At 45.9% G+C, this 24,392-nt stretch overlaps 1 protein-coding gene across 8 annotated transcripts in view; it reads left to right on the top strand.

Annotated features, from left to right (window-relative positions):
• Window positions 1–24,392, top strand: part of Erg (ETS transcription factor ERG) — a 101,418-nt gene that overhangs the window by 3,531 nt on the left and 73,495 nt on the right. The window contains exon 2 of one of the 8 annotated variants that reach the window (XM_029470514.1): window positions 9,998–10,155. The exons of 5 other annotated variants lie outside the window; for them this stretch is intronic. The gene's annotated coding sequence lies outside the window, so the exon portion shown is untranslated. Of the gene's footprint in view, window positions 1–9,997; window positions 10,156–10,297; window positions 10,354–20,607; window positions 20,662–24,392 lie in introns of those variants that run through there. 2 more of the 8 variants (XM_029470516.1, XM_029470519.1) reach the window with 2 other exon arrangements.

The raw sequence follows: 24,392 nt of genomic DNA, 5'->3' as shown, positions 1-24,392 counted from the left end.
TCTCTCTCTCTCTCTCTCTCTCTCTCTCTCTCTCTCTCTCTCTGTGTGTGTGTGTGTGTGTGTGTGTGTGTGCATGTGTGAACGCACAAGCACCTATGCCCACCAGCATCCTGACTTGTGGCCCCAGCAAGCAGAATCGAAAGTGGATGACTCTCTGGGTGTCATTTAACCCACAGGAGGACTCCCACACTCTGAGAAATGTTCTAGAACAAAATGATTTTTTCATTATCTGTATCTCCTTTATTTCATTATTATTTTTCCTTCTGAAAAACAGACCTTGATATTTAAAAACATATTCCCAAGCACACACACACACACACACACATACTCACCAGTGTTTCTTAGAAAAGGATACATAGAAAATACAATAAAACCAGAAAAGCCAACTATTCCTAATGCCTTAAGGACAATGTTACTTATGTGAGTTTCCTGGAGCTAAGAGGCATTGATTTAGCCACTAGTGTTCATAAGACTCTGTGGAGAGCCACGGGAGTCTCTGAAATGTGTAGTCTCAGCAACAGTAATTTGCAAATGGTCTTGACAGTGTGTGGTGTCACACCACTGTGGCCAGTCTGGTCTAGTTGCTACAGAAACGTCAGCTATGGTAAGATGAAGGGCATTGCTTCCTGCCCTGTCTGGGAACACCATCAGATCACTCCAGAGGCCATATCTTATGTTATATGGACACATACACCTTGCATTTAAGTGCTCAGCTGTTTGGTGCCTCTGTGTGACCCCATCTTTCTCACCATCAGTGTGGCAACCCAGCCTCGTGCTGGCGTGAGTTATCTGTAGAGCCTATAGCAGACAAGCAGTAAGTGACAGATGCTGTGCTTGGGACTCATGTCTTTGTCATCCTTTGTGATGAACTGCCGTGCTTTCTGATGCCACTCTTTGTCCTCTACATATTTCTTCAGGAGGAAAGCCCCCAGCCACAGACTCTGCCTGGATGTTTTCACAGACAGAGTGAACAGTGGAGTCACTTCCAGAAGTCATAACACAGCCTCCAAGCCTGTGGCAGAATATCCTGGGCTAGGGGGAAGGTGGGAGCTGGTGATTAGTGTCCTGTTGCAGTAGGTGAAGGTAGAGTGCTTTGGCTGCTCAGGTGACATGGTTAGCCTGTCGCTTCCTCCATTCAGAGACCCCTGGGATCCTTCACTGTTTAGAGTTCTCCATGAACATTTGTGTGTGTCTGTGTGTGTCGGGGGGTGGAATGGGACATAATTTTGCTTTATACAATTTACAGATGTAGAATGAAAGGCATTTTCATTCTAAGGAGAACACAGAGATGTTATAATCTAGATTCTCCACATCCCAGCAGGCCACCGAGGCTGCTGACCTGTGGTGTGATCTTTCTGATTATATGTGCCTCCTTGTTCTTCTATACAGCTAACTGTTCTGTTTGTTGTTGTTGTTGTTGTTGATACTAATTCATACACATTTCACCACCACATCACTTTAAGTTTTTAATAAGCATGATTTTGTGAATTTTGTATTCTATATAAGATAGATATTATCATTTACAGCTGATGTTGTGTCATGGGAAGTTCCCTCCCTTCATACTCTCATAGCGGCACTGCTATGCACCCTCTACCTGTTTTTTTGTTTTTTAAAGAGTGTATTTTTGCTTAAAACAGAAACTCTGGGGCCGCCTGTAATTAATGTGTACCTTTAAAATCTTTGTCAAATTTAGAGATTTGGCCCATTTCACAGACTTTCGCTAGAGGCCCTGACTTGCCCACAGCTTCTCGGATATTTGATGTCACCGTTGTCACGGTTGGGGAAGCATGGAAGGTCCTTCTCTTCATTTGATCTGAATTTGTTTCAGCATCTTGTTCCCTTTTGTATGACCCTGTCTCTGCTTGCAGGGTGATCTGTACTTTCCCCTTTTATGCTTACCCACTGTTTGACCCAGTATGTTTCCCTGTGTGTGTCTCCATGGACCCTGACTGGAGCTGGAGGTGAGCTGTGTCTCCCTTTGTCGCTCACACTTCCTTCTGTTTCAGTTCCCCTCTCTCCTGCTTGCCCTGGTTTGTTTGTGTCTATATTCTTAGGAAGCCACAGGGCTTTGTTCTTAGTAATAACATACACACTTTAGCTTTGTTAGTAGGGGCTGGCAAACTGCAGGGGCTGACAAGTACCAAAACAATGTATATCAACTAAAATTCCTTATAGAAGGGAGGTAAGAGGTCAAAACAATGTAGTCATCGTAAAGTCCCATTTCTTTCCTGACCCTACTGAAATAAGATGAATTAAATAGACTTCGTGCTTAAGGGCACACAAGATGGTTTAAAACATGTAGCTATAAGGATGTTGACTTTGGGATCCTGTTTGACACCATGACACCCTGAGCTGCCTGGCAGGCCTTGTGCTAAATAAACAGGCACAACATCTCAGGTGCTCAGAGCAACCGGGCTCTGGAAGCATGGAGAAAAAGCAGGTTAATCAGTCTCCTTTCTCCCTGTCCTTGGGGGCTTCTGTCTCCCTGTCCTCGGAGGTCTCCTTATGCGGGTTGTGTCCTGTATCTGCAGTGCTGTTTCTCTGCAGAGGAGAATGGTGTACTGAATGGTCTGGAACACATTAAGGCTCTGGGTAGTGAGAGTTCTTGTAATCATCTACTCTGTCATCTGTTCTTATGTGGAAAAAAAATCCAGCAAACAGCCATCCTGTCCCAAGAAGTAGCTAGACAGTAAACTGCTGGAAATCTTGACGGTGGCATCTTGCCTCCTCTGTGTTTGCTTGGCGACAGGGATTGCTTTTGGTGGTTGTTTTAACTTTTTTGAGTTTTAGACATGGTCTTACTCTGTACCTCAGGATGGCCTAGAACTCAAGGCAATCCTCCTGCCTCAGCCTCCCCATGGTCACAATTATAGGTGTGAACCACATTGCTGGCTTAAGAATATCTACATAATATGATTATTTCCTGAGGTACTGGGTATGGAGCCCAGAGTTTCATGCACGCTAGGCAAGCGCTCTACTACTCGGCTCCACGCTGTCCTAAGAATTCTTTCCTTATTTGGCTGTGTCCGAGGGGTAGAGGTTCCTGATTCCAGTCTGTTGGTGACTGGCTTACATGTCTTCAGCTCAAGTATGAACTTCCTTGATCTGCCTCAGGCGTCAGTAGTGAAAACTCAGGTCAGGGGTTTCCGCCTGGCCCCGTGTCGTCTTTCGGCAGGGTGTTGTGGAACTCAGCCCCGGGAGGAACAGGTGCCGTGCTGGTGTGTGCAGATAAGTGCTGAGAGTTTCAGAAAAGAAATGCCAAAGCCAAGTAAAATTATTTATGTTTTAAAGTGCCACATCAGAATCCAACTATAACATCAACATCAGCACTATTACTTCAAACACTTAGTAGAAACAATGCGTGCTTAGTTCTGGAAAATGTGATAGGGGACATCAAGCAGAGATGCTACGGGCTTGGCTGGCTGGCACACACTCAAGTGTGCATGTGTGCGTGTGTGTATGTGTTTATGTGTGAGTATGTGTGTATGTGTACAGATGTATACATATGTATATGTATGTGTGCCTATGTCCACATGTGTGCATGTATGTGTGCATGTGTGGGGCGTATGCATATGTGTGTGCATGCCTGTGTGAGTCTATATATACCTGTGTGCACATATATGTTCTGACCAGAGGTCCAGTGCTGTCTATCTCCTCATTTATACTAATTCAGCTAAACTGACTGGCCAGTGAAGCCCCCCAGTCCTTCTGTCTTCTGCACTCCACTGCTGGGTTCACAGAAGTACCTCCCAAAGGAGTCTAGATCTACACTGGTGCTGGGAAATCTAAGGTCTGGTCTGCGTGCTGGAATAACAGGAACTTCATGCACTAAACCCTCTGTCACCTCAGCCCTGAACAATCTTACTTTTAAAGCACCCCTGTTTATGACTTGCCACTTCTTTGGCTGTCTTTAATTGAAGTGTTGCAAATACCACACCGGGCCTTTTCCTTTTCTTTCTACTGTTTAATAAGCACTATCATGGATTCAACTCTGAAGAGAGCCCCTCACACCTCCACAAAAATATCCAAGTCAATTAACTCAAATAATCTCTGTTCATTTTGTATCCTACTGGGCTTTATTTTTAAATGATATATTTAGTCTTGGACAGCTTTGTATATTTATACAATGTATATTATGCATAGTCATATACCATTTCCTCCCTATACCAGTACCCTCATCCCATCTCTCTCCCAACTTTATGTTTTTGTTGTTGTAAGTATCCACACGTCCAGTTAATACAGGCCATGCGCAAGAAATTCTTGAAACAGTGTTTCAGAATTTGTCAACATGGCGAGTTCATGTCTCAATTTGAGGCATGTTTCTTAAGACATTGCTTTAAGAACATGTGGTTTCACATTGCGTGGCTCTCTTGGGAGGTCCTGTGTGTTTGAATAGCAGCCATCAATAACACGGAGGCTGCACAGGACACCACAGCCCACAATTATCTGTAGCAGCGAGGCACTTGATACTTTATTTCCTTTCTCCATCATTGTGCTATACTCTGTGAGAAAGGATTGATTTTATCATTCCTACAAGGCAGGCACAGATGCAGTCACAGAAGGGTGATGGGAGAGGCAGCTCCTTGGGAGGGGGTGACCAGATCCTCAGCCTGTCACAGTGGGACCTCAGTAGGAAATTGGCCTCTCTTGGACTTTGTTCTGGTAGGAGTGGAGCTGGAATCAGAGCTCTGGTCCTCTTTGGGTTTTGGTAGATGATCTCGGGACTCACAAAAGGGATCATGGCAGTGCTTCAGCCAGTGGAGACTGTCTGTGTGCCTAGCCAGAGAGCTCTCAGCAGGGATTCAAACTGTGGACCTGGACAAGTCAGAGCCTTTCTCACCTGGAAAAACCCTCACTCCCACATGTGTTACTGTAGAGTGGAAGGGCACAGGAGCTCAGAACTCCCGGAGACATACAAACTCAGTGAATGGAAGCCATTTATACCCATGTCCAGGTCAGCTTCCTGTCCTATCATATTTTTTCATTGTCAGCACCAGTTTGAGAGTTCAGCTTTTCAATATCCAAGGAGCTCCTTTGACCCTTTTCTCTGAGGCACTCTCCTCTCTCTGTTAAGAGATAAAAGCTCTGACAGAAACAGTTGTTCCCAGTACTGGGTGCTAGAGGTGACCTGCCCCACTCCTGGGGAAATGCCCGATGCTGCCTTTGCCTGATCTGAGCCTGTTCAGGGCAGGCCTGCTTTCCTTCCTCCCTCTCCTTCTCCCTCTCCCCCATTCACCTTTCCATCCCTCTCCCTCTTCCCTCTCCCTTCTCCTCTTCTCCCCTCCCTTTCCTATCCCCTCTTCTTCCCTCCCCTTCCCTTTCACTCTTTGTGCTCTCTCCCCCTCCCCTTCCTTGCCCTCCCCTCCCCCTCTCTCTCCCCTCCCCTCCCCCCTCCCCACCCTTTGCTCTTTCTCTTTCTCATTGGCATCACTGTGAACCCTATAGGGGCTTTTATAAAAGACAGAAAAATGGACATCAGAGTAGAAGAGGACCCTGAGTGTTCACTAGTGGAGGGTCCTTGTTGGGTCTGGTCCTCCGTATCACCCTCATCCAGGGAACTCAGATGGAACAGGTTTTCAAATTCGCAGTGTTAAAAGGCAGAGAGATGATGTCTCAGGAGAGTTGGCCTGGGCCTCATGCAGAAGTCATCAGCACCCGGCATGGCTTCTCTTCATCTTGTGTGGATGCTTAGAACTAAAAACATATTTACAGTCATCAAAAATTAAAAAAGAAACAATGCCTGAGGTCAAATACAAAGGACTCTCAGAGTCATGTGACTCTAAGGAGTTATTCTCACCACCTTGAATTAGCACAGATAGTTGTGTAGGCTTGACTCTATTTAGGGCAAAGGGGATGAACTGTGAAGGTTCTAAAAAAAGGAATAAAGTCCACGTTCCTAGCGCCACCTTCCAGCTGTAGAAGCCCTGACTTGTCTTCTTCAGGTCCCTCAGAGGAATCAACCAGTCCAACACCAGTCCTGCATCTGCCTCTCTGGACTGGCTTGCTTTTGAAGCAGAAGCCCATGGCTACTGGTTCTTACAGTCAGTGGTTATGAGAGAGAGAGCCACATAGATTTTTTAAAGCCCTGTTCTTTGGCAAGGGAAAACATCTTTTTTTAGACCCTGTGTTTACTGCTTTGGTAAACAGCAGAACGCTGCTCCAGCAGTTACCTTGAGGATAAACGGTTTGTAGACAGACACTTCCTATACTTGCTTCCTGTCCTGATAGCCAGGCCAACCAGAGGCAAGGGTGGCAGGAAGCACTCCTTGTGGAAGCTTCCTGCCAGTGCAAGCTCTTCTTTATTCCTTGTGTCTCTTCCAGTGAGATCAAGACCAGCTCCGGATTTTCACGGGGTGTGGGGTGGGGGTGTGGGGTGGGGGTGTGGGCTGTGTGGGGTAGATTCTGTGTTTTGTAACAGGTGAAGAGATGAGGCTTTAAAGTGATGACTTTATTGTCTGTTACTCAATCTTGGTGTTATCTCATACACAGACAGGCCAGTGCTGTGTCCTGGGGGGTGGGGTAAGTCTCTCCAACCTTTTTGAGTCACAGAAAGAGATTTATGGCCCTAAGTTCTCCCCAAGGTTAGATGAATATGGCATCTAGTGTTGTTTCGTTTAAAGCAACTATAGAGCTAGCTCTCTTTAGTGGGGGCCTAAATCACCAGATCTGGATACAAAGCCTGTTAGCTCACGGGTTGTTCTCCGTGCCCAGGGAGTAAATTGTTTAGGCCCCTTGAAGCAAAACAAATAAGACCAAGAAGCACAAACACTGAACAATAGGGAGTCATCCATTACTATCTACAGGATATGTCCTCAGCAGCTGGCCCTTTGTAGGGGGGAAAATGTTTCAAGTCAACAAACAGTAACACTGGACAATAAACTAAACACAATAAATAGCACCCAGGAGCCCCTGACTCTAGTCCTGGCAAAGCCCCAGAGAATTGTGTTCACAGGCCCAAAACAGCCTGCTGCTCCTGAAGCCTCCTGCAGAAGTCAGGACTTACTATCCTCTAAGTAGCCCCACCCCCTGCTGGCCCTCGCTGCTGGCCCTCACTGCTGGCCCCCATCACTGCTGACCCCCTCACACAAAGCAAGGGACTCCTGTGAGGTTTGTAACACAGTGACAGACACCAGTGGATAGGGAAGTCTACTGGTCCTGTAGACACAGGGTCCATAAGAGATGGTGACTGCCCCTGGGAGCAGAGACTAGCAGAGACTAGCAGAGACTAGCAGAGACTAGCAGCAGAGACTAGCAGCAGAGACTAGCAGCAGAGACTAGCGTTCACTCTGGAACTGTTAGATACAGATAAATGAAGGAAACAGTGTTGCATGTGGGTGCTTACTGACATGATTGTATCCCACAATAATTTCTATCTACACAGCCCCTCGCTATACTGGTGTTTGGGTCTTTCCTGATGCTTCTTTCATTTTCCACATTTGCAGATATAACATTTGAGAAACGACATGATTTACTGCTCACTTCCTGTTCCTTTAGAAATGCAGGCCCTATGTTGCCTTTTTTCTTTCTTCCTTTCTTTTTGTCCTTTCAGGACTGGGAATTGAACCCAGGACATATAGTGCATGGGAGACAAACTCTCTAATGACTTATATCCACTCTCGGAAGCTTGTTTCTCTGTCTTACCGTCCTGTGACTGTTTGAAAAGTGTGAAGCATACATGAGCTCTGAGCAGCAGGGAACATAGATGGGCAAGGGTGAGCTCTCTAGGTATTAAGTTCAGTCTCTGTGTTTTGAAACTAATTATTTTAAAATAAAAATAATTTTAAAATAAATAAAATATTTTTATTATCTTTTTTCAAAAAGATACACACACACACACACACACACACACACACACACGCATACAGGTGCCTGCAGAGGCCAGAGCTGTCAGATCACTTAAAGCTGGAGTTACAGACTGTTGTAAACCATGTAATATCACAGTTAGAACTGGGCATGGATCCTCTGCAGGAGCAGGGTTCGCACTGTCAGGCACAAGCCATCTTTTCAACCCAGTCTCTTTAATTTTGAGACAGGGTCTCGGTGTGTAGCTCAGGTTAGCCTTGAATTAGTGACCTTCTGCCATTCCCAAACTGTTTGGATCATGTCCCATCATAGTCAGCTGTATGTTTATTTTAAAAACTTACATGATATCTACTTTTCTGAGGTAAATCGATTGTCTTTCCCAGTTGTAACTGATTCTTGTGTTTTTCCTTGAACAACGGTGCATTTTGGCCCTTTAGAGTTTTGTATAAAATGGGCAGGCTGTGAGACATGAGAGATACAGCCATGGGACCATCTGGTAGCTCAAAGAAAGACCCAGCCTTGAGTAGTTGAACTCGGCTCCCTTTTTACAAGCCCAGGAAAACAAGAAGGAAAATCAAGATGGGGACAAAAAAGGCACTGGCTCTCTGTCAGTCCTAGACCCTGTGTGTGTTCTGGGCAGGGGAGGCATTGCAGTTCTCCAAGGAGGAGAGGTAGCCAGTGTCTGGAGCAGCCCTAGAGGTTAACAGAACATGAAGTGTTTACCAGTTCCCAGCCTTGGAGGCTTACTGAGAGGAAGTAACAGCTCCTCAGGAGGCTGAGTCAAGAGGATTGAATGCTCAAAGACCTTCCTGGGCTGCAGTGTGGTCCAGAACAGCCTGGGCAACTTTGACCCTGGCTCAAAATAATTAAAAGTAGAAAGAGGGCCTAGGGTTGTTGCTTAATGGTAGGACACTTGTCCCACAAGTACCCTGAGTTCAGGCCTTCAGTCAGCAGTCTCTGTCTCTCTGTCTGTCACTGCTTCTCTGTCTCTCTGTCATTGTCTATCTGTCACTGTCTCCTTCTGTCTGTCTCTGACTCTGTCTCTGTCTGTCTCTGCCTCTGACTCTCTATGTCTGTCTCTGACTTTCTCTCTCTCTCTCTCTCTCTCTCTCTCTCTCTCTCTCACACACACACACACACACACACACAGACATATCTATGTCACACTAGTCATGGTCAGAAAGCCTCCAGTAAGGGCTGTGAAGACTCACTGCTCTGAGCCCCAGGTATTACATTACTCCATCGTGGTGCTGATTCCTGGTGAGACATGCATCTCCAGTAAATGTCAGTCTAATGAATGAGTAACTGGCCCCATGGTGGGGTCTGAGTGATCGTGTGGATAAAAATGAGGTGGTACCGGCGGATGAGGAAATAATCTTGAACACTCTGTTCTATTTTCACATCGTGGGAAATCGAGGTCGTTTTATTTTAGGTCCTTTTCGAGGTGGATGCACAATTTCAGCATGTATTTTTCTTCGATAAACCTACACGTTTCTCCGTAGGTGGCTTAAATGATGACTTTAATATCTGACTGTACGTGTTTAAGAGAAGTGACACGAGCCTTTGTACACATATAAGTAACGGTAAAGCTGGTGTACTACTCAAGAAGTTAGAAAGTTCATGTATTTGTTCTCTCCTCTCACGTTACACTTTTCCTAGGGGTCAAGACTGCTCCAGATTTACTGTGAGCAAAGTTCCGAGGTACAGCACCACATAAGCGCAGGTCTTCATTTCCGATATGATTTCTGTGTATTTAACAGGTTTAGATTCTACCTATAACCAACATCATCCACTGGCTTTCCACCTGTAACTGACGGGCTTTGCTTTGCTTAGCATATTGTTTTCAAGATTCTTCCACCTGGGGGCAAGTGACAGAAAAATCACCTCCCCTCCTTTTGATAAGAGTTTCATGTAGCCCAGGCTAGCCTGGAATTCTCTTTGTACCTAATGTTGACCTTGAACTTCTGACCCTCCTCCCTTCATCTTCAAGACCTGAGATGATAGTTTTGTGACTCCGTGTCTGGTTTACACAGCCCTGAACATTAAAACCAGGGCTTCATGAATGCTGGGCAGATGTTCTGGGAATGGCATCCCCTGTCTGGTGTCTCATTTCTTCAGAGATTAATAGTTCTGTCCGCATCACAGGTTCTTCATTTCTTTCACACACTGAGGTTGTTTGCCTATCCTGTTTAAGGTGAACAGCGACTGGAGGCTTGTGGTGAGCTCAAGGGACTGAATTTCCCTTGAACATATATGCAAGGACTGCCGGAACATATGGTAGCCATATTTAGTGTCCTCGAGAACCCGACAACCAGAATTCTCTTGCCTTTTCCGTAGGAGGCATCGGAACAGGTATGAAGTGCCATCTCACCATCCTAGCTGTGGTCTTTATTTCCACAAATGTTGAGTACACTGAGATCTTCTGACTACCTGTTGGGCCATTTTTAGGTCTCCTCTGGGGGAAGAAAATACCTGTTCGGGGTTCCTTGTGCATGCTTGTGCTGGCAAAACCGTGCAAAGCCTAGCAGGGTTTTTCAGGGAGCTTCTCTGGTAAGTGTATGTGTCTCCTCTGGGCTGTGAGTGGAGATGCTCCTGCTAGAAAATTAGAAGCAGAAAGGCATCTTGCTTGACACTTGGCATGATGCAGCAGCCACGACTTTCACTGAGGGACAGCACCTTCCTCCCACTGTGTGGTCACCTGGGGTCTGCCCTGAGTCCTTTAGATGTGGTTTGCTATATAGTCCATTAAAGAAATCCTTTTAGACATGAATTAATGAGAAACTGTAGTGCGTGTGCTGTGACAGAGACTGTTCATTTTTCTTCTGTTACTGTAGTGACATGCTTAAAGTGTCGGTGGCTCTAATTTAACCTCTTAATCATTTGTGGTGCTCTCCAAATACTGGCTCACCCCAAAAGTTTCCAAAGCAATTGGAATTTGGCAGCTTATATTACTGGATTTTTTATACTATATCTACAACAATTATGAAGTAAAGTTTATTAGTAGTTAAGTTTATATATTCAACTACAAAATAATCTTTATAATAGAGATGAATTTCAATAACAGAGAATAAATAACATGTTTATTAAATCTTAAAAATAAAACTGGATAACTTACTGAAGTGTCAAAATGTACACATATATTATTTAATTTGGCAAGTCGTATGGATTAAATGTTACATAGAAAATGATGGAAACGGGGCTAGGGGGATGGTTTAGTGGCTAAGCGTGATTGCTGCTCTTCCAGAGGACCTGAGTTCAGGTCCCAACACTGACCTCAGGTAGCTTATGGCCCAGACACCTGCAACCCGAGATCCAGGGGGTGCAACACTTCCTTGCAGTTTCCACTGTCACATGGGACATACATTCATACACATGTGCATAAAACTAAATGTAATAAAAATGAATAGAGGAAATGGTAAACTTGTAATCTTCGGAGAAACTTGGAGTATTCTGTGATGGTGGTGGTTAAAGATGTTTGCTTGGGTAACGATGTATCTACACGTAGTTTTCAGAACAACAACAGCAACAAAAATACAGAGAGAGTCCACTTACTCTTTACCTAGTTTCCCTGAAAGGTCACACACATCCTTTTAAAACATTACTTATTCATTTGTAATTCCTTACATGTATAATGGGCTTGGACCATAGCCTCCCGTTTTCTTTTCTATGTCCTTTCTGTCTCCCACTGAACCATTTCTTTTTAACAAGTCTCCCCTGCCCACTCTCATGTCTTTTTCCTCTTAGAACTGCTGTGTTCGGTGTTGCCCATAGGAGCAAGATGGGGCCTTATTTACTCGAGTCAAGCAGGACAGCTGCCCAGCGGTGACAGCACTGCAGCAGGGGGCCCGTTTACTTTTTACTTTTTCAATGAACATTCTTCAGTTGCCATTTCGGACTTCATCTCTTCCTTGTCTCCCCAGCTCATGTAAACCTCCAGGGATGTTACCAAAGGAATGAATATATGAGGAGACCCAATGTGTGTGCAATCTTTCCCCACCCCACCTAGCTAAAACAAGTTCTAGTTCGCAAGGAATCAAAGTAAAGGAAATGACTTTTATTTGGGAATCAAAATATTGGAAGCAACTTGCCTGGTCACTGAGAGTCCATTGTGTCCTGGCCTGATTGCATTTTGGATCTGTAGCTTAATTGTTCTTGGATAATTACAAGCAAAGCAGGATTTTTTTTTTTTTTATTGCCAGAGGAACAGGAATGCGTGGAATTAATTGTGGAGTAATTTGCTTGCAATTATTTGTTGGAAAATATTAGGGAATTACATTCTAACTTTTAACACTGTTTTAAAACAACAGTGTTGGCATTTCCTCTAGGCTCTGCCCCACGGTTACCTAGCAACAGCCAGGTGTGCCTGGCTCACTATAAAAGGGACTGCTTGCCCCCTTCTCACTGTCTTGCTCTCTTGGTCTTGCTCCTCCCCCTCTCTCCCCCCACTCCCCTCTCCCACCCCTCCACGTGCTCATGGCTGACCTCTACTCCTCTTTCCCACCTACTTCAGGGAGAAGGGATGCCTCAACATGGGCCCACAGAGGTGCCCTCTTCCATGACACCATACGGCACCTCCACCAAACACATCTCTCTCTTCTCTTAAAAAAAAAAACAAAAACAAAAACATAGAGTTTTCAGAAATCTAAATAATGCTTGTACTGTTTGCCCCCTCCCCCTCCCCCCTCCCCACAGTGGCACTACCCTCTAGGATGTGAAGGGGCACATCTCCCACCGGTACAGGGCGGGATTCTCCCAAGCAGAGAAATCAAGGCATGAACTCTTAAGCACAAGGGTTCACATGAAAAGGTTTATGAAGAAAAATACATAGTCCAAGATCTCACTGCTCTCTGGTGGCTATGTCCAGGGAGGAACTCAGTTCTTGGCATAAACCCAACACTTAGGGACGTTTCACTAAGATGGTAAGGCAGATGTCAGGTCGTGTGATGCCCTAAACTGGGAAAGTGTTTGTTACCAATAGCAGCCACATTGGGATATCGGTTTAACATGGAAACTCTGACAAAGTACCACCCTCCACCCCAGACTGAGTTCCAATCACCACACCTCCATTCGCTCCCAATTAGGGAAGACAGATGTCCCAGCTGCTGTCAGGGCAGGCTTCTCACAGACGTTCTGAGGAACAGACCCCATGCCTCTTCTCTGACCTTGACTGCCTGCCCAGGATACTTGTGTTCCCCTTCAATCTACCCTTGGCCTCCAGTCTGTGCACTCTTCTCTCTCTAATAAGGATGCTCTCACCGACTCTGGGACCAACTTTAAATCAGTGTGGCCTTCTTGTAGCTGTTCATTACGTTGGTAAGACCCAGCCTCTAAACAGGCTGTGCTCTGAGATCACAGGTGGGTGGATATGTAGGCACGCTGTTCACACCTCAGGCAAGGAGGAGTCGCAGGTCACATCATGGAGGTCCAATTCTGCCCTGCACATAGTCTCCTCTTGGGAAGAGAGGGGCTCAGGTCCCCGCCTTTTCCTATCAGGTAGAGCACGGATGCCAGTGGCCTGACTTTCATGGCTGCATACTAATGACTCCGTATTAACAGTGTTCTAGAAGGTAGGACTGCGATCCATTTTATTAGTGGGGAATAAAGAAACTCGATAGCGTGGCAGCCTCCACCAGGCACCCGGTAGCTCCCATGTGATAATCAAAACGAAATCACTGTAGGGTGAAGCATTCACGCTGCAGCTGGTTCAGTGTCACAGGATACTCAGCGTGATGCTGTGGTTTCTCTTATCACTTGACTTAGTGATGGCAGGAGAGGTGTGATGCAGACTCACAGTGCTGCTGAGCACTCCAGAGTTGCTGCTCTAGCAGCCCGTCATCCTTCGTCTTTTTGCCCTACCTACCTGGGCAGATGAGCATGCTAGTCACTCTTAGGAAAGTGGATGTGTGGCTTTCTTCTCAGAAAGACTTCATAATGTCCTAGATCCAAAGACTGAACTCCTGAAAACAGACCCACACTCTGACCTAATCGGGCATCATCTCTTCCTTCTTGCTTCTGTTGTCTCTGGCATCTGCTGAGGAGACACACACTGAAGACTTGAGTCTAGAGGTGTGGCGTGCCCTTCCAGGTGCTGTGTTTTCTGAAGCGGCTCCATTTCTGAGTTCAGAACTTCATCTTGCCGCTAACGCTGAGGGCTCTGTAAGATTAGGAAGCAGGCTGTGGACTGTGTCACGTGCATAAGTTACGTTGTCTGCACGCTCTCGAGTTCCTTTGCCCGAGGGGGTTGATCAGGGATGGAAGCTTATCCAGCCCACATGGAGCTGCCTGTCTAGCCAAAGAACTAAGTGATGGGTAGAGATGGGATGGCGCAATTAAATCTTTTTTACATATAAATCGGTGGCAAATACAGGGGCGAGGCCCCTTGGGTGTGGGATTTAGACTTTCAAAGCTTGTGCATGGATGCTCAGGGCTTGTTCTCCTCAAAAGGCAAATAGGCACCATTAAGCATATGATGGCAGGTTTGCCGAGCACGCCCTTGTTTCCGGGGAAATTTTTCCCAATCTACAGTAATTCTTCTCTATGTGACTCACACCTGTGCCATGCCATGCTCAGAGCCTATTTTTGGGCTGGCCTATACCCAACCGTGTGGGTGAGGTAACCATAGAAACATGTTTGGCTGAGCACAAACATGTCCATGTCCACCAGGCCTCAAGCGCCAGGGCTTTATCCACTGGGTTCAAAGTGGAGATAAGAACACACAGGCTGTGTAAGAGCTACATTAGGGCAGTGTGAAAACTGTGTTAAAATCCCCAAGGTAGATACATTTACTTAGGGCATGCTAAATAAATGCTTTCAGATTTCCTTTATTTTAAAATGAAGGTATAAGTTGTGATCCTACTCACAGGCAAGTTGGTCAATGGATCATTGGTCCCTCTATGGTTTTACCTATGTACTTTGTTATGTCCTGTCTTTTTTCTTGTCTAAATACTGGTTATGGTAGGTACCCCGTATCCATTTGTAGCCAGTCATGAACATGATCTGATTACCTGCTTCCCTAAGCATCAGATGCATGGGCTCAGCATAAGCTAGTCCTAAAGAAAGCTACCGCCTGGATGATAAGATAAAGGGCTGCAGATCCTGCTCGGGGTTCTCAGAGCTATTTTTAACTGGAGCTTTCCCACTAGATGCCCTAACCTTTTGGTGCTTCATGGGGCCCTCTTTGGTTAGCTCCGTCCTTACAGTGTGTACTGATAAAGATGAGATCACAGGCTTGCTGTTTGTGAAGCCGGTAACTTCTCAGAGATTAAAGGGGACAGCAACTCTGTCTTCTGGGTCATGCAAATGATTCTGTGGTCCACAGGCAGGGAATGTAGAGGGAGACCACTTGATATATTTCTACTAATGCACGGAGGGAAGAGAAAGCCCCAGGTTGTCTTCCAGGGGCAGACAGCCCTAGAGCAGCGGTGCCTTCTTCTCCTAAAGCTGGATATTTCATTCAAAACTTCTCAGTGGAGCTTTCTGAACCTGAGGGCCGAGGTTACCAGGGTGGTCATCAGGACGCTGCTGTGGTCCGCTCTTTCCCCGAACTTGGTCATCTGTGCACATCTGTGAAGGGGCCGTTTACGTGGAATTCAAATCTGGTTGTTTAGTCTACATGGAGCAGGGGAGGATTCTGTCTCTTTAATATTTATAACGGTTGGACAGAACTTGCCGGGTGAAGGTTAATTGCTCCTCAGTTTAAGCAGCTCCCTGCCCAGATGGGTTATCAGGGCTGAACACTCGTTACAAGATTAATCTCATTTCCGACAAGACTTCCCTTTCCTTCAACTGATTTCTGCCCAGCCATTGGGGCTGTCATCGGCCGTTAAAAGGAGGGTGGGTCACTCTGGGACAGAAGCACTGGTATGCACAGAAACAATGCAGAGCAATGTCCTATCTTGGGGACATCTTTAGGAGAACACATTTCAGCCCTGTTGCGAAGGCCGCGGCTCATAAACAGCAAGGACAATTGGAGCACTCGAACCAACGTGCTCGGTGACAAATTTCCAAGGTGGTTTCATAGTCCCTCCCTCGCTGCAGGATCCTGCCCTGGACACAGATCCACACGTTGGGCGTTGTTGGTTTGAAGGTCTTCAAACAGTCATATTGTGATCAGTTTCATTTCTGAGGACCCCACCTAGGCAGGGAGCAGCTCACACGTCATACTCTGAGCCATTGTTGGGAATGAGAGGCATAGCTCAGAGGAAGCTGCCTTCAGGGACCTTAGTTGACGGCGACCCAGGCAGCAAGGAGTCTGTGTGCCTCCTCCCACTGTGCACTGGGCACCCATTAGGTGGCTCCTTCAGTGAATTCCCGTGAACACTCAGGTTTGTGATGAATCTCAAGAGACTTCAGTACAGCTAATACTAACGTGGTGGTCGTTTCTGTGTGATGCGTGGGAGGCAACTCATTGACCTGGTCAGCAGTGGTATTCCACACATCCACTAGCTGAGGCTATACAGGTGGATAACCTGGACACCAGTCCAGTAAAAATGGAGAAGGCTGCAGCAGGGCAGGGATGTTGCACATAGAACCTGGAACAGAGCTGTACTGAGATGCCATGAGGCCAGGAGGCCAGAGGATGGAGCTTAGGGCTCTAAGCAATCAAGGTGACCAGGGTAGGTTAGCAGGCAGACATGCAAAGGAAACATGAGAGCAAGGCTTATTGATGGAATACTGAGTGCCAAGGCCTTGGGGCAGGGACAGCCTTGGGGGTCTGAGGACAGTGTTCCACTGATCACCTGGCTCACAGAGGAAGCAGAGGAACAGAGGGGCTGAGAACCCCAATAAAGGATCCCCTGATCTGGTTCTGTCACACAATGTTAGACACCGGGACCTCTCCATATTGAGGAACACACCCTAGGTGTGGGGAACCAGTTAAACAGAGGTGCCTTTGGCGGGGGGGGGGGGAGGCTAAACTCAAGGATGTAGAGGAAGTTTAAATCACTCAGGTTACACTCTTGTGTCCTGGTCCTGGTTGACTCTGGGCCAGCCTGGCTTTCGAAGTCTCAGGTTTCCTGAATTGTGACATGGCTCTGAGACCTGTCAGTGGTGGCTCTCTCAGGGACCTGTCTTCAGGTTGCATTCAATCGCATTCAAACCAGGCGGCTGCACATGCTAGAATCCTGATGCTTGCTGACAGGAAGCTCCAGGCATCTCACCTAAGTTGCTGAGCCTCCATTTCTTGGTCTTTAAAATGGGCTTTGATGTGGTGCCTATTTAAAAGGTTGGCATGTGGATATACATTCATGCCCACGGGCCCTTCTGATGGAGCCCAACACACAGTACTTGCGTTATTGCAGTGAGCTGTTAACAATTACAAAGGTCCCATGCTGTCTGTGTGTTTTCTTGAGCTAGATCCATCCATTTTTCTGAGCAGAATGTGGTAGCTTCCTACTCAGCCAAGAGACGTTTCCAGGGACATTTTCATGGAAGTACTCTATGTGTCTCACAAGTCAGTTATGTGATTTGAAGAGATTGTGTGTGTGTGTGTACATGTGTGTACGTGTGCGTGTGTATGTATGTACATGCATGCGCATATATGTGTATTGATGTGTATATGTAGCATGCATGCATACTTGTATGTATGTACATGTGTGTGCATATATATGTGCATGTGTGTGTGTATGCATGCATACGTGTATGTATGTGTCCTTGTGTATGTATTCGTGCATGTATATGTATATATGTTTTTATGTGAATGTGCCTGTGTGTATGCATGCATACATGTATGTATATATGCATGTGTATATATATGCATATATGTGTGTAGGTGGTAAGCCCCACTGTGTGATAGCCATGCCCAGCTTTTTACATGGGTGCTAGAAACTGAACTCAGATCCTTGTGTTTGGCAAGCAAGTGCTCTTTCCCATGGAGCCATGTCCCCAGCCTTGCTGGAGGAGACCTTTAATCCCTGCAAAAGCATGTGGTATTCAGAGAGAGTAGCCAGAAAAAAGTGGGACTGAGGCTTTTGGGTGACATCTCATCTTACCTCTGAGGCATTGTGTCACCCAGTGCTATGATCACAGGTCCCTCTCAGGACAAACAGATATGCAACTGCCCTCCAATCACCAGGAAGGCGGTGTCTGAGGACTTGGGTCTCTTCACCCTCCCTTCCTTCTTGGCTTCTCTGCTGAGAAATTCCCCATTTCCCTTCTTCTGAGAGTTCTAGGGAACCAACAAACCGGAAGTGTTCTGAAGAGGGTGAGAGGAATGGGCCCACAGGAAGCTCTCAGACGAGCTCACTTTTGTTGGTGGAGTCAAGTCCACCATGCGTCTCACCCTTACAGTTACTCTGCGGGTGACTCATGAGTCAGCCAGAATTGCCACTCCCGGCTTGCACTGCGATTTCTGGGAAACAAATTTTTCTTACATGATATATTTCCTTGTGAGTAAACTTTGAGCTAGGCTCTTCATCATTGCTCATACTGGCTGAGGAAAATATCAGTTGGCACATTCATTCCAACTTCCTCTCTCCATCCCTCCCCCTCTCTCTTTCTCTCACTCACTCATACAAATTGGTGTGTGAACATGCATGAATATATATGTATATGTATATATGTATACACACACACACATATATACTCTAACTATATGGATATATAGATGATATCTTACATATTATTCATAGATACAGCATATATACATATCCTATTTATAGATCCACTATATATAGACATGTGTAATATATTCATGTTTAAGTTCCAAATCCTCTAATTTGATAGAAGAGAACATAACTAAAATTTAAAATGATATAGCTTTATTTCACAAATTTATACCTCCCCTAAAGCTGTGTCCTTGAGAAACACCCTTTCTCCTTCTGCCTGTTCCTCCCCACGTGCAGTGCAGAGGAGTCCAGATTTGAGTCAGTTTCTCACATGTCAGTCTAGGGTTAGGCTGGAATCAGTGCTGCCTCATCACTGGCTGGTGTTAAGTAATGATGGTCTCCTCAAAACTGAGAACAGCTGTCGAGGAGAATCCCATAGGGGATATCAGTAATAGAGAGAACAGGAGCAGAGGCAAGCCAGAGAAGACAAAGGCTGTCCAGCTAAGAGCATCCCACCAGGGGGCTGGACACCATTGCAAGCCACCTAGAAGACTCCCCTGGCCTGACTCAGCTCAGCACAGTGACCTTAATGTGGCCGTTCTGTTCTGCTCTGGGGACTTTGAAAATCTGAGGTAGCCGCCCTCTTCTTACTTAGTTCAGCAAGCTGAGGTCAACCTGCAGCTTCTTGGAGTTAATAGGAGGGTTCAAGGTGACCCAGACAAGCACCATCTGTGCCCTCCCAGCTCTGCAGGGCACAGAGGCTCCTTTTAATCTACTCCCCTTTATAAGGTGACAGAGGCCATCCACAGATATGGCTTACATCCTAAAAAAGGATGGCTGAACTGGGCCTGGGAGCCAAGTCGTCTAAGTCCTCATTAACAATTCTGAATCACTGTAATTATCTGGTCTTGTTCGTGGGATCCTGGTTTTGTTAAGATTCCAACACAGGTAGAGCTAGGTAAGCCAGGTATATGGAAACTCTCTGTGAAAACTATGCAGCACTTTTTACAAGTTTGATTTTTTTTCCCCCAAATGGTTTAGAAAATGGAGAAACTGCACTTCTGTGGTGATGTGCCATCTTTGGATGGCCGCTGTGTCCTGCCCCTGTGTCCCCTCTTGCCCATCGTGCCGAGATGAAGTCAAGATGTGGCCATGCATTCAACCACCTCCCCTCTCCTCTCCTCTCCTCTCCTCTCCTCTCCTCTCCTCCCCTCCCCTCCCCTCCCCTCCCCTCCTCCCTTTATTTCCATATCTCTTTGTCTCTCCACTGTCCAAGAAAAGAAAAAAAGAATATATTCATTGGCTTCCACTCTAAAGCTCTCCTCCAGAAATGAAGAATGTCTATCTACTCATGCTAAAGCAGCAGTTATCAACCGATGTGAGTTAGAATGATCTCTCTGGGGGTTGCATATCAGATATCCAGCATATCGTGTATTTACATTATGATCTGTAGCAATAGCAAGATTACAGTTATGAAGTAGCAAGGTAATAATAGTTTTATGGTTGGGGTGTCACCACCACATGAGGAACTGCATTAAAGGGTCTCAGCATTGGATGAGGAAGGCGGTGAGAGTCATCTCTCTGGGAACCCATCCTTCAGAAGCACAGGTCTGAGATAGTTCTGAGTCATGGAAACAAAGTACACTTATGGTCATGCAATATACAAAGCAAGCATCCTGAGAGCAGGGAAGAACCTCAGAGGGTAAACCTGGAAGATACAGGTTAAAAAAGCCTCAGCATGGCCAAACATTCGGGGATGGGAGGGGGCGGGCAGGCGGGCAGCTGCAGAAGGCCCATCGGCCGACACACAAACACTGCCTGCTATAGTTTGACTTCACAGAGGCCGCACAACGGGAAGCTCAAAACTCTTTCTTCAGGTCTGTGGCAAACCCAAATTTGTGTTATCAGATGAAGGCACCACAAGTGGGGTTGAGTTCACTGAATGGAAGCTAACAGTTCCCTTCAGAAGAGTGGGCGTGGTCCAGTCCTGTGTCTCCCAGGGCCTGAGGCAACTTACACATTCTCGTAGACCTAGAGAAGTCTTGGTCGCATGGCCAGGATCCTGACCATTGAGCTGTGGCCATGGCCACTTTCTAAGATGACAGGCTTGGTCCAGTTTTCTACCGCACATTCTGATCCCATTCTATTTTTTCTGTCATGTCTCCCTGGTCTCTCTGATTGTCTCATCCCTTCCTTCTCTCTAGGACTTTGGTGTCACAGACTTCTGTGCAGATGTGCTGCACAGTGTCCCTCCTTTGGCCCTGACAACTCTGGACAGAAGTTACACGTTCTTAGGAAGAGTGTCTCTGAGGTGGTGGGTGTGTTGATCCTGGTGGTGCCATGTGCCAGGTTCTTCCATAACTTAAGTCTCTCTCTTGCTCTCTCTTGCTCTCTCGCTCTCTCACTCTCTCTTGCTCGCTGTCCTATCTCTCTTGCTCTCTCCTCTCTCTGTCTCTCTCTCCTCTCGCCCCCTCACTCTCTCTGCATTTTCTCCCGTGGAAGTGAGTGATGAGCTGTACCCACACATCAGGGGCGGGGGTTACATGCTATCTCTGGCAAGGAAGTTATCAAAGAACCTGTGGACCGACTAGTGGTTTTTCTCCTTAGCCGCTCCACTGATTCCAGAACCACTCAGCAGGTCTTGCCTAGGGCAGACAGGACTGGAGAGTTTCCCTCTTTCTTTTGCACTTATTATTTTGAATTATTTTCTAAAGAGGAACTCTCTCCAGGGCTGAGGAGATGGCTTGTTTGGTAAAGTGTTTGACACACAAGTGTGAGGACTTGAGCCTAGGATTCCTAAGAGCGAGAGCTGGATGTGGTGGTACAAACATATATTCCCAACACTAGGGAGATGGATACAGGCTTCCTGGGCTGGGTAGATGACTAGTCTATCTAGTCAGTGGGTTCTAGGTCGAAGGAGAACCTGTTCAAAAAACTAAAACAGAGAAATGATTGAGGAAGACACACAAAATGAACTTCTGACTTGCGCGCGTGCACACACACACACACACACACACACACCTGAACAGTCTCCTATATACACACACAATCACCACCCACCCCACCCCTGCGCATACACACATGTGCACACACAGTTCTCTCTTCCCTGCTTTTTTTTTTTTAAGTTCTGTTGTGAATTTATCAGTGTAGAAGATTTGGATATGCTTATTTTAATCTTTGTGTCATAAACCAGAGCTATCTTCATTTATGTATTGCTCTGCATTAACCTTCAAGAACACTTATATCCTTTTGACATGTCCCTAAGCTTTGGATTTACTTGACTTGAGCATATCTTTTGTTATGTTTTGAATAACAATGGTCCTCTACTGAATTATGACATAAATTGCAAATGCAGGCTGAAATGTGGTACCTACGCCAGATCTACCCCACAGTATGGCTTAGCAGCACCCTGCCACCCTGCAGAGAGCCTGCTATTTGTCTTGCTGGGCTGGTGTCTATATTGTTCTTGTCTTGGTCACTGCTGCTGCCCAGCTTCTTGAGAGAGGTTGTCACTGTGTGCTAGTTGGCTGAAAGAAGTTAAAATGTCACAGTTCCAAGTACGGTTTCTACTGACTCCATGGCACTTCCATACTGTAAAATGATCGTGGTGTTAATGGCAGCTGGAACTCCTCCAGTATTGTACTGTAGACTGCTTCTTACATCATGGGAAGGTGCTATTCTTGTTCAGAAGGCAGCAGGAGGATGTGGTGTGCAGTCTCTGGCATGTACTAGCTCTAGCGAGGAGTTGAGGTCAGCCAAAGATCTGAGGACAGGTGCAGAGATAATGTGCAAAACAAGACCCATAGGCAAGTAGGGACATGACTACCAGACTCAGGCAAGTGTGGACACAACTGCCACACTCAGGCAAGTGTGGACACAGGCTGCCAGGAGTCAGGCAGGTGTGGACACAGGCTGTCACACTGAGGCGGGTGTAGACACAACTGCCAGACTCAGGCATGTGTGGAGACAGACTACCACACTCAGGCAAGTGTGGACACGACTGCCACACTCAGGCAAGTGTGGACACAGGCTGCCATACTCAGGCAGGTTTAGACATGAGCTGCCACACTCAGGCAGGTGTAGACACAGGCTGCTAGATGTACTTCTGTCAGGTCCTTCAGGGGCTCCTTGAAGTAGAAAACCAAGACAGTTGGAGAAGATGTCCCCCTAATGCACAGTAGATGAACTGGTCATGTGCAGGCCAGAGGGGAAAGTGTGTGGATGGTCTATGTGCAGCCATTTCCTCCTGAGGTCATGGACAAGAGGAACTAGCCTTGTAACCATGGCAACTCTGCTTTTTCCCTCCTCAGATTGCGGTTTGGGATTGTTTTATGCAAGCTGCTCCTTTTTCTTTCCTTTTTCCTCTTCACTCGCAGGACTTCCACATCCTAGAATTTGGGTCACTCTGTGCAGCGATGATCCCAGCCAGTGTGCTGAGGGACATCCTCCCTGAGAGCACAACCTGCTTTGCTGCTGTGGGAGACGTAAGGCACTAGGTATTTCAGACACAAGACTCCAGCAGGCACATTCTGTAGGCCGTGTACAATGGATTAGGGACCCAATTCTGATTTATTACATTATATAAATTAGAGTGTTTACCAATAGTCTAAGCTATGAGTTTGCACAATAGCTAGTGGGGCATGCATTTTGTCGACTTCTGGGAGGTAATATTTCTTATGTTAAGGCTACATATGAAATGTATCATATATATGAAAAATATATATGAAAATGTATCATCTACCCATCCTTCCGTCCATTCATCTGATCATCCATCCTACAGATACGTTATGCTTTGTGGATTCTAAGACTGACTTTATGTTCTGGTGACAGCTTATATCTGAATGTGTATATTATTCTGGTTTAATAGCTTGAAAGCTAAAACACTTTTCAATTTCTAAAATTATTTTTTATTTTTAATTAAAATTTAAAATATAGATTAATTTTAATTAATTTTTAATTAATTAATTTTAATTATATTACTTACGTATGTTGGTATTTTGCCTGCACGTGTGTGTGAGGGTGTTGGTTTCCCTGAAATTGGAGTTGCAGACACTTGTGAGTTGCCATGTAGGTTTTGCGAATTGAACCTGGGGCCTCTGGAAGAACAGCCAGTGCTCTAAACCTCTGAGTGGAGTCCCCCAGCCCCTGAAAACTAAAACATTATTATTTCAATTAGTATTCAACTAAATGAATGAGTGTATGTATTCACTCAAGGTCATTGTGCCTTGTATATACAATGTATATATATATCACACATACATTGTATATAGATCACACATATGTGCTGTGTAATCAAATGAAGCTGGATAAAGGAGCTGGGGTGGGGGCTAGAGGGACAGATTTTGGAGGGAGATTTCCAGTGGCCTCATCAGTGAGTCTGTGAGGTCTGAAGTGTATCACACCTTGAAAATCTGAAGGCAGATCACCTTTCTAGCCAAACCCCATCATTACAGCGAGATGCAGACTATTCATGGTTCTGTGTGCAATTAGGAAAGGAATTGGTTTCCATTGCTAAGGAATGGTGAGGGCTTTGAATCATGTTCACACTTTCCCTTTAAACATTCTCAGACTTTTGATCTTAATGGTCAAATCAGATAGGAGGAAATTAAGCTCGTAAAATTAAGCATTGAGAGAAAGCTTGTTTTCTTACTTGGAGCAAGCCACTGAGAGTGTGACCACCGAGTTATTCTATCATCTGTTTGTGGTTAGGTTTGGTGCCAGTGCGCATGTATGTGGGGCAGGTTTTCATGGGAAGGTAGAACAGCAAGCTTACATGCTTAAATGCTGGTGGACTTTGGGTACATCTCAGAAACAATGGAGACTTTGGCTTTCACAACTAATTTAGCACCTAGTCGTTTTCTGATGATTGCAGTAGGTAGGTGCTGATCAGCGCTTCTCAACAGAAAGGATGGATACCGTCCTGTGGACAGAGAGCAACCTCAGTGGGTGTCTCATCTGTGCCTCTCACTGGTAGAATGCGCTAGTCACTGGCAGAGTTCCCTAGTCGCCATCCGTCAGTGTGACAGCGTGCCTCTCACCCCGCAA

Source organism: Mus caroli, chromosome 16 (genome assembly GCF_900094665.2).
Source record: "Mus caroli chromosome 16, CAROLI_EIJ_v1.1, whole genome shotgun sequence".
Taxonomy (NCBI): Eukaryota; Metazoa; Chordata; class Mammalia; order Rodentia; family Muridae; genus Mus; species Mus caroli.
The sequence above is the reverse complement of the archived record's forward strand: the minus strand, read 5'-3'. Positions and strand labels throughout refer to the sequence as shown.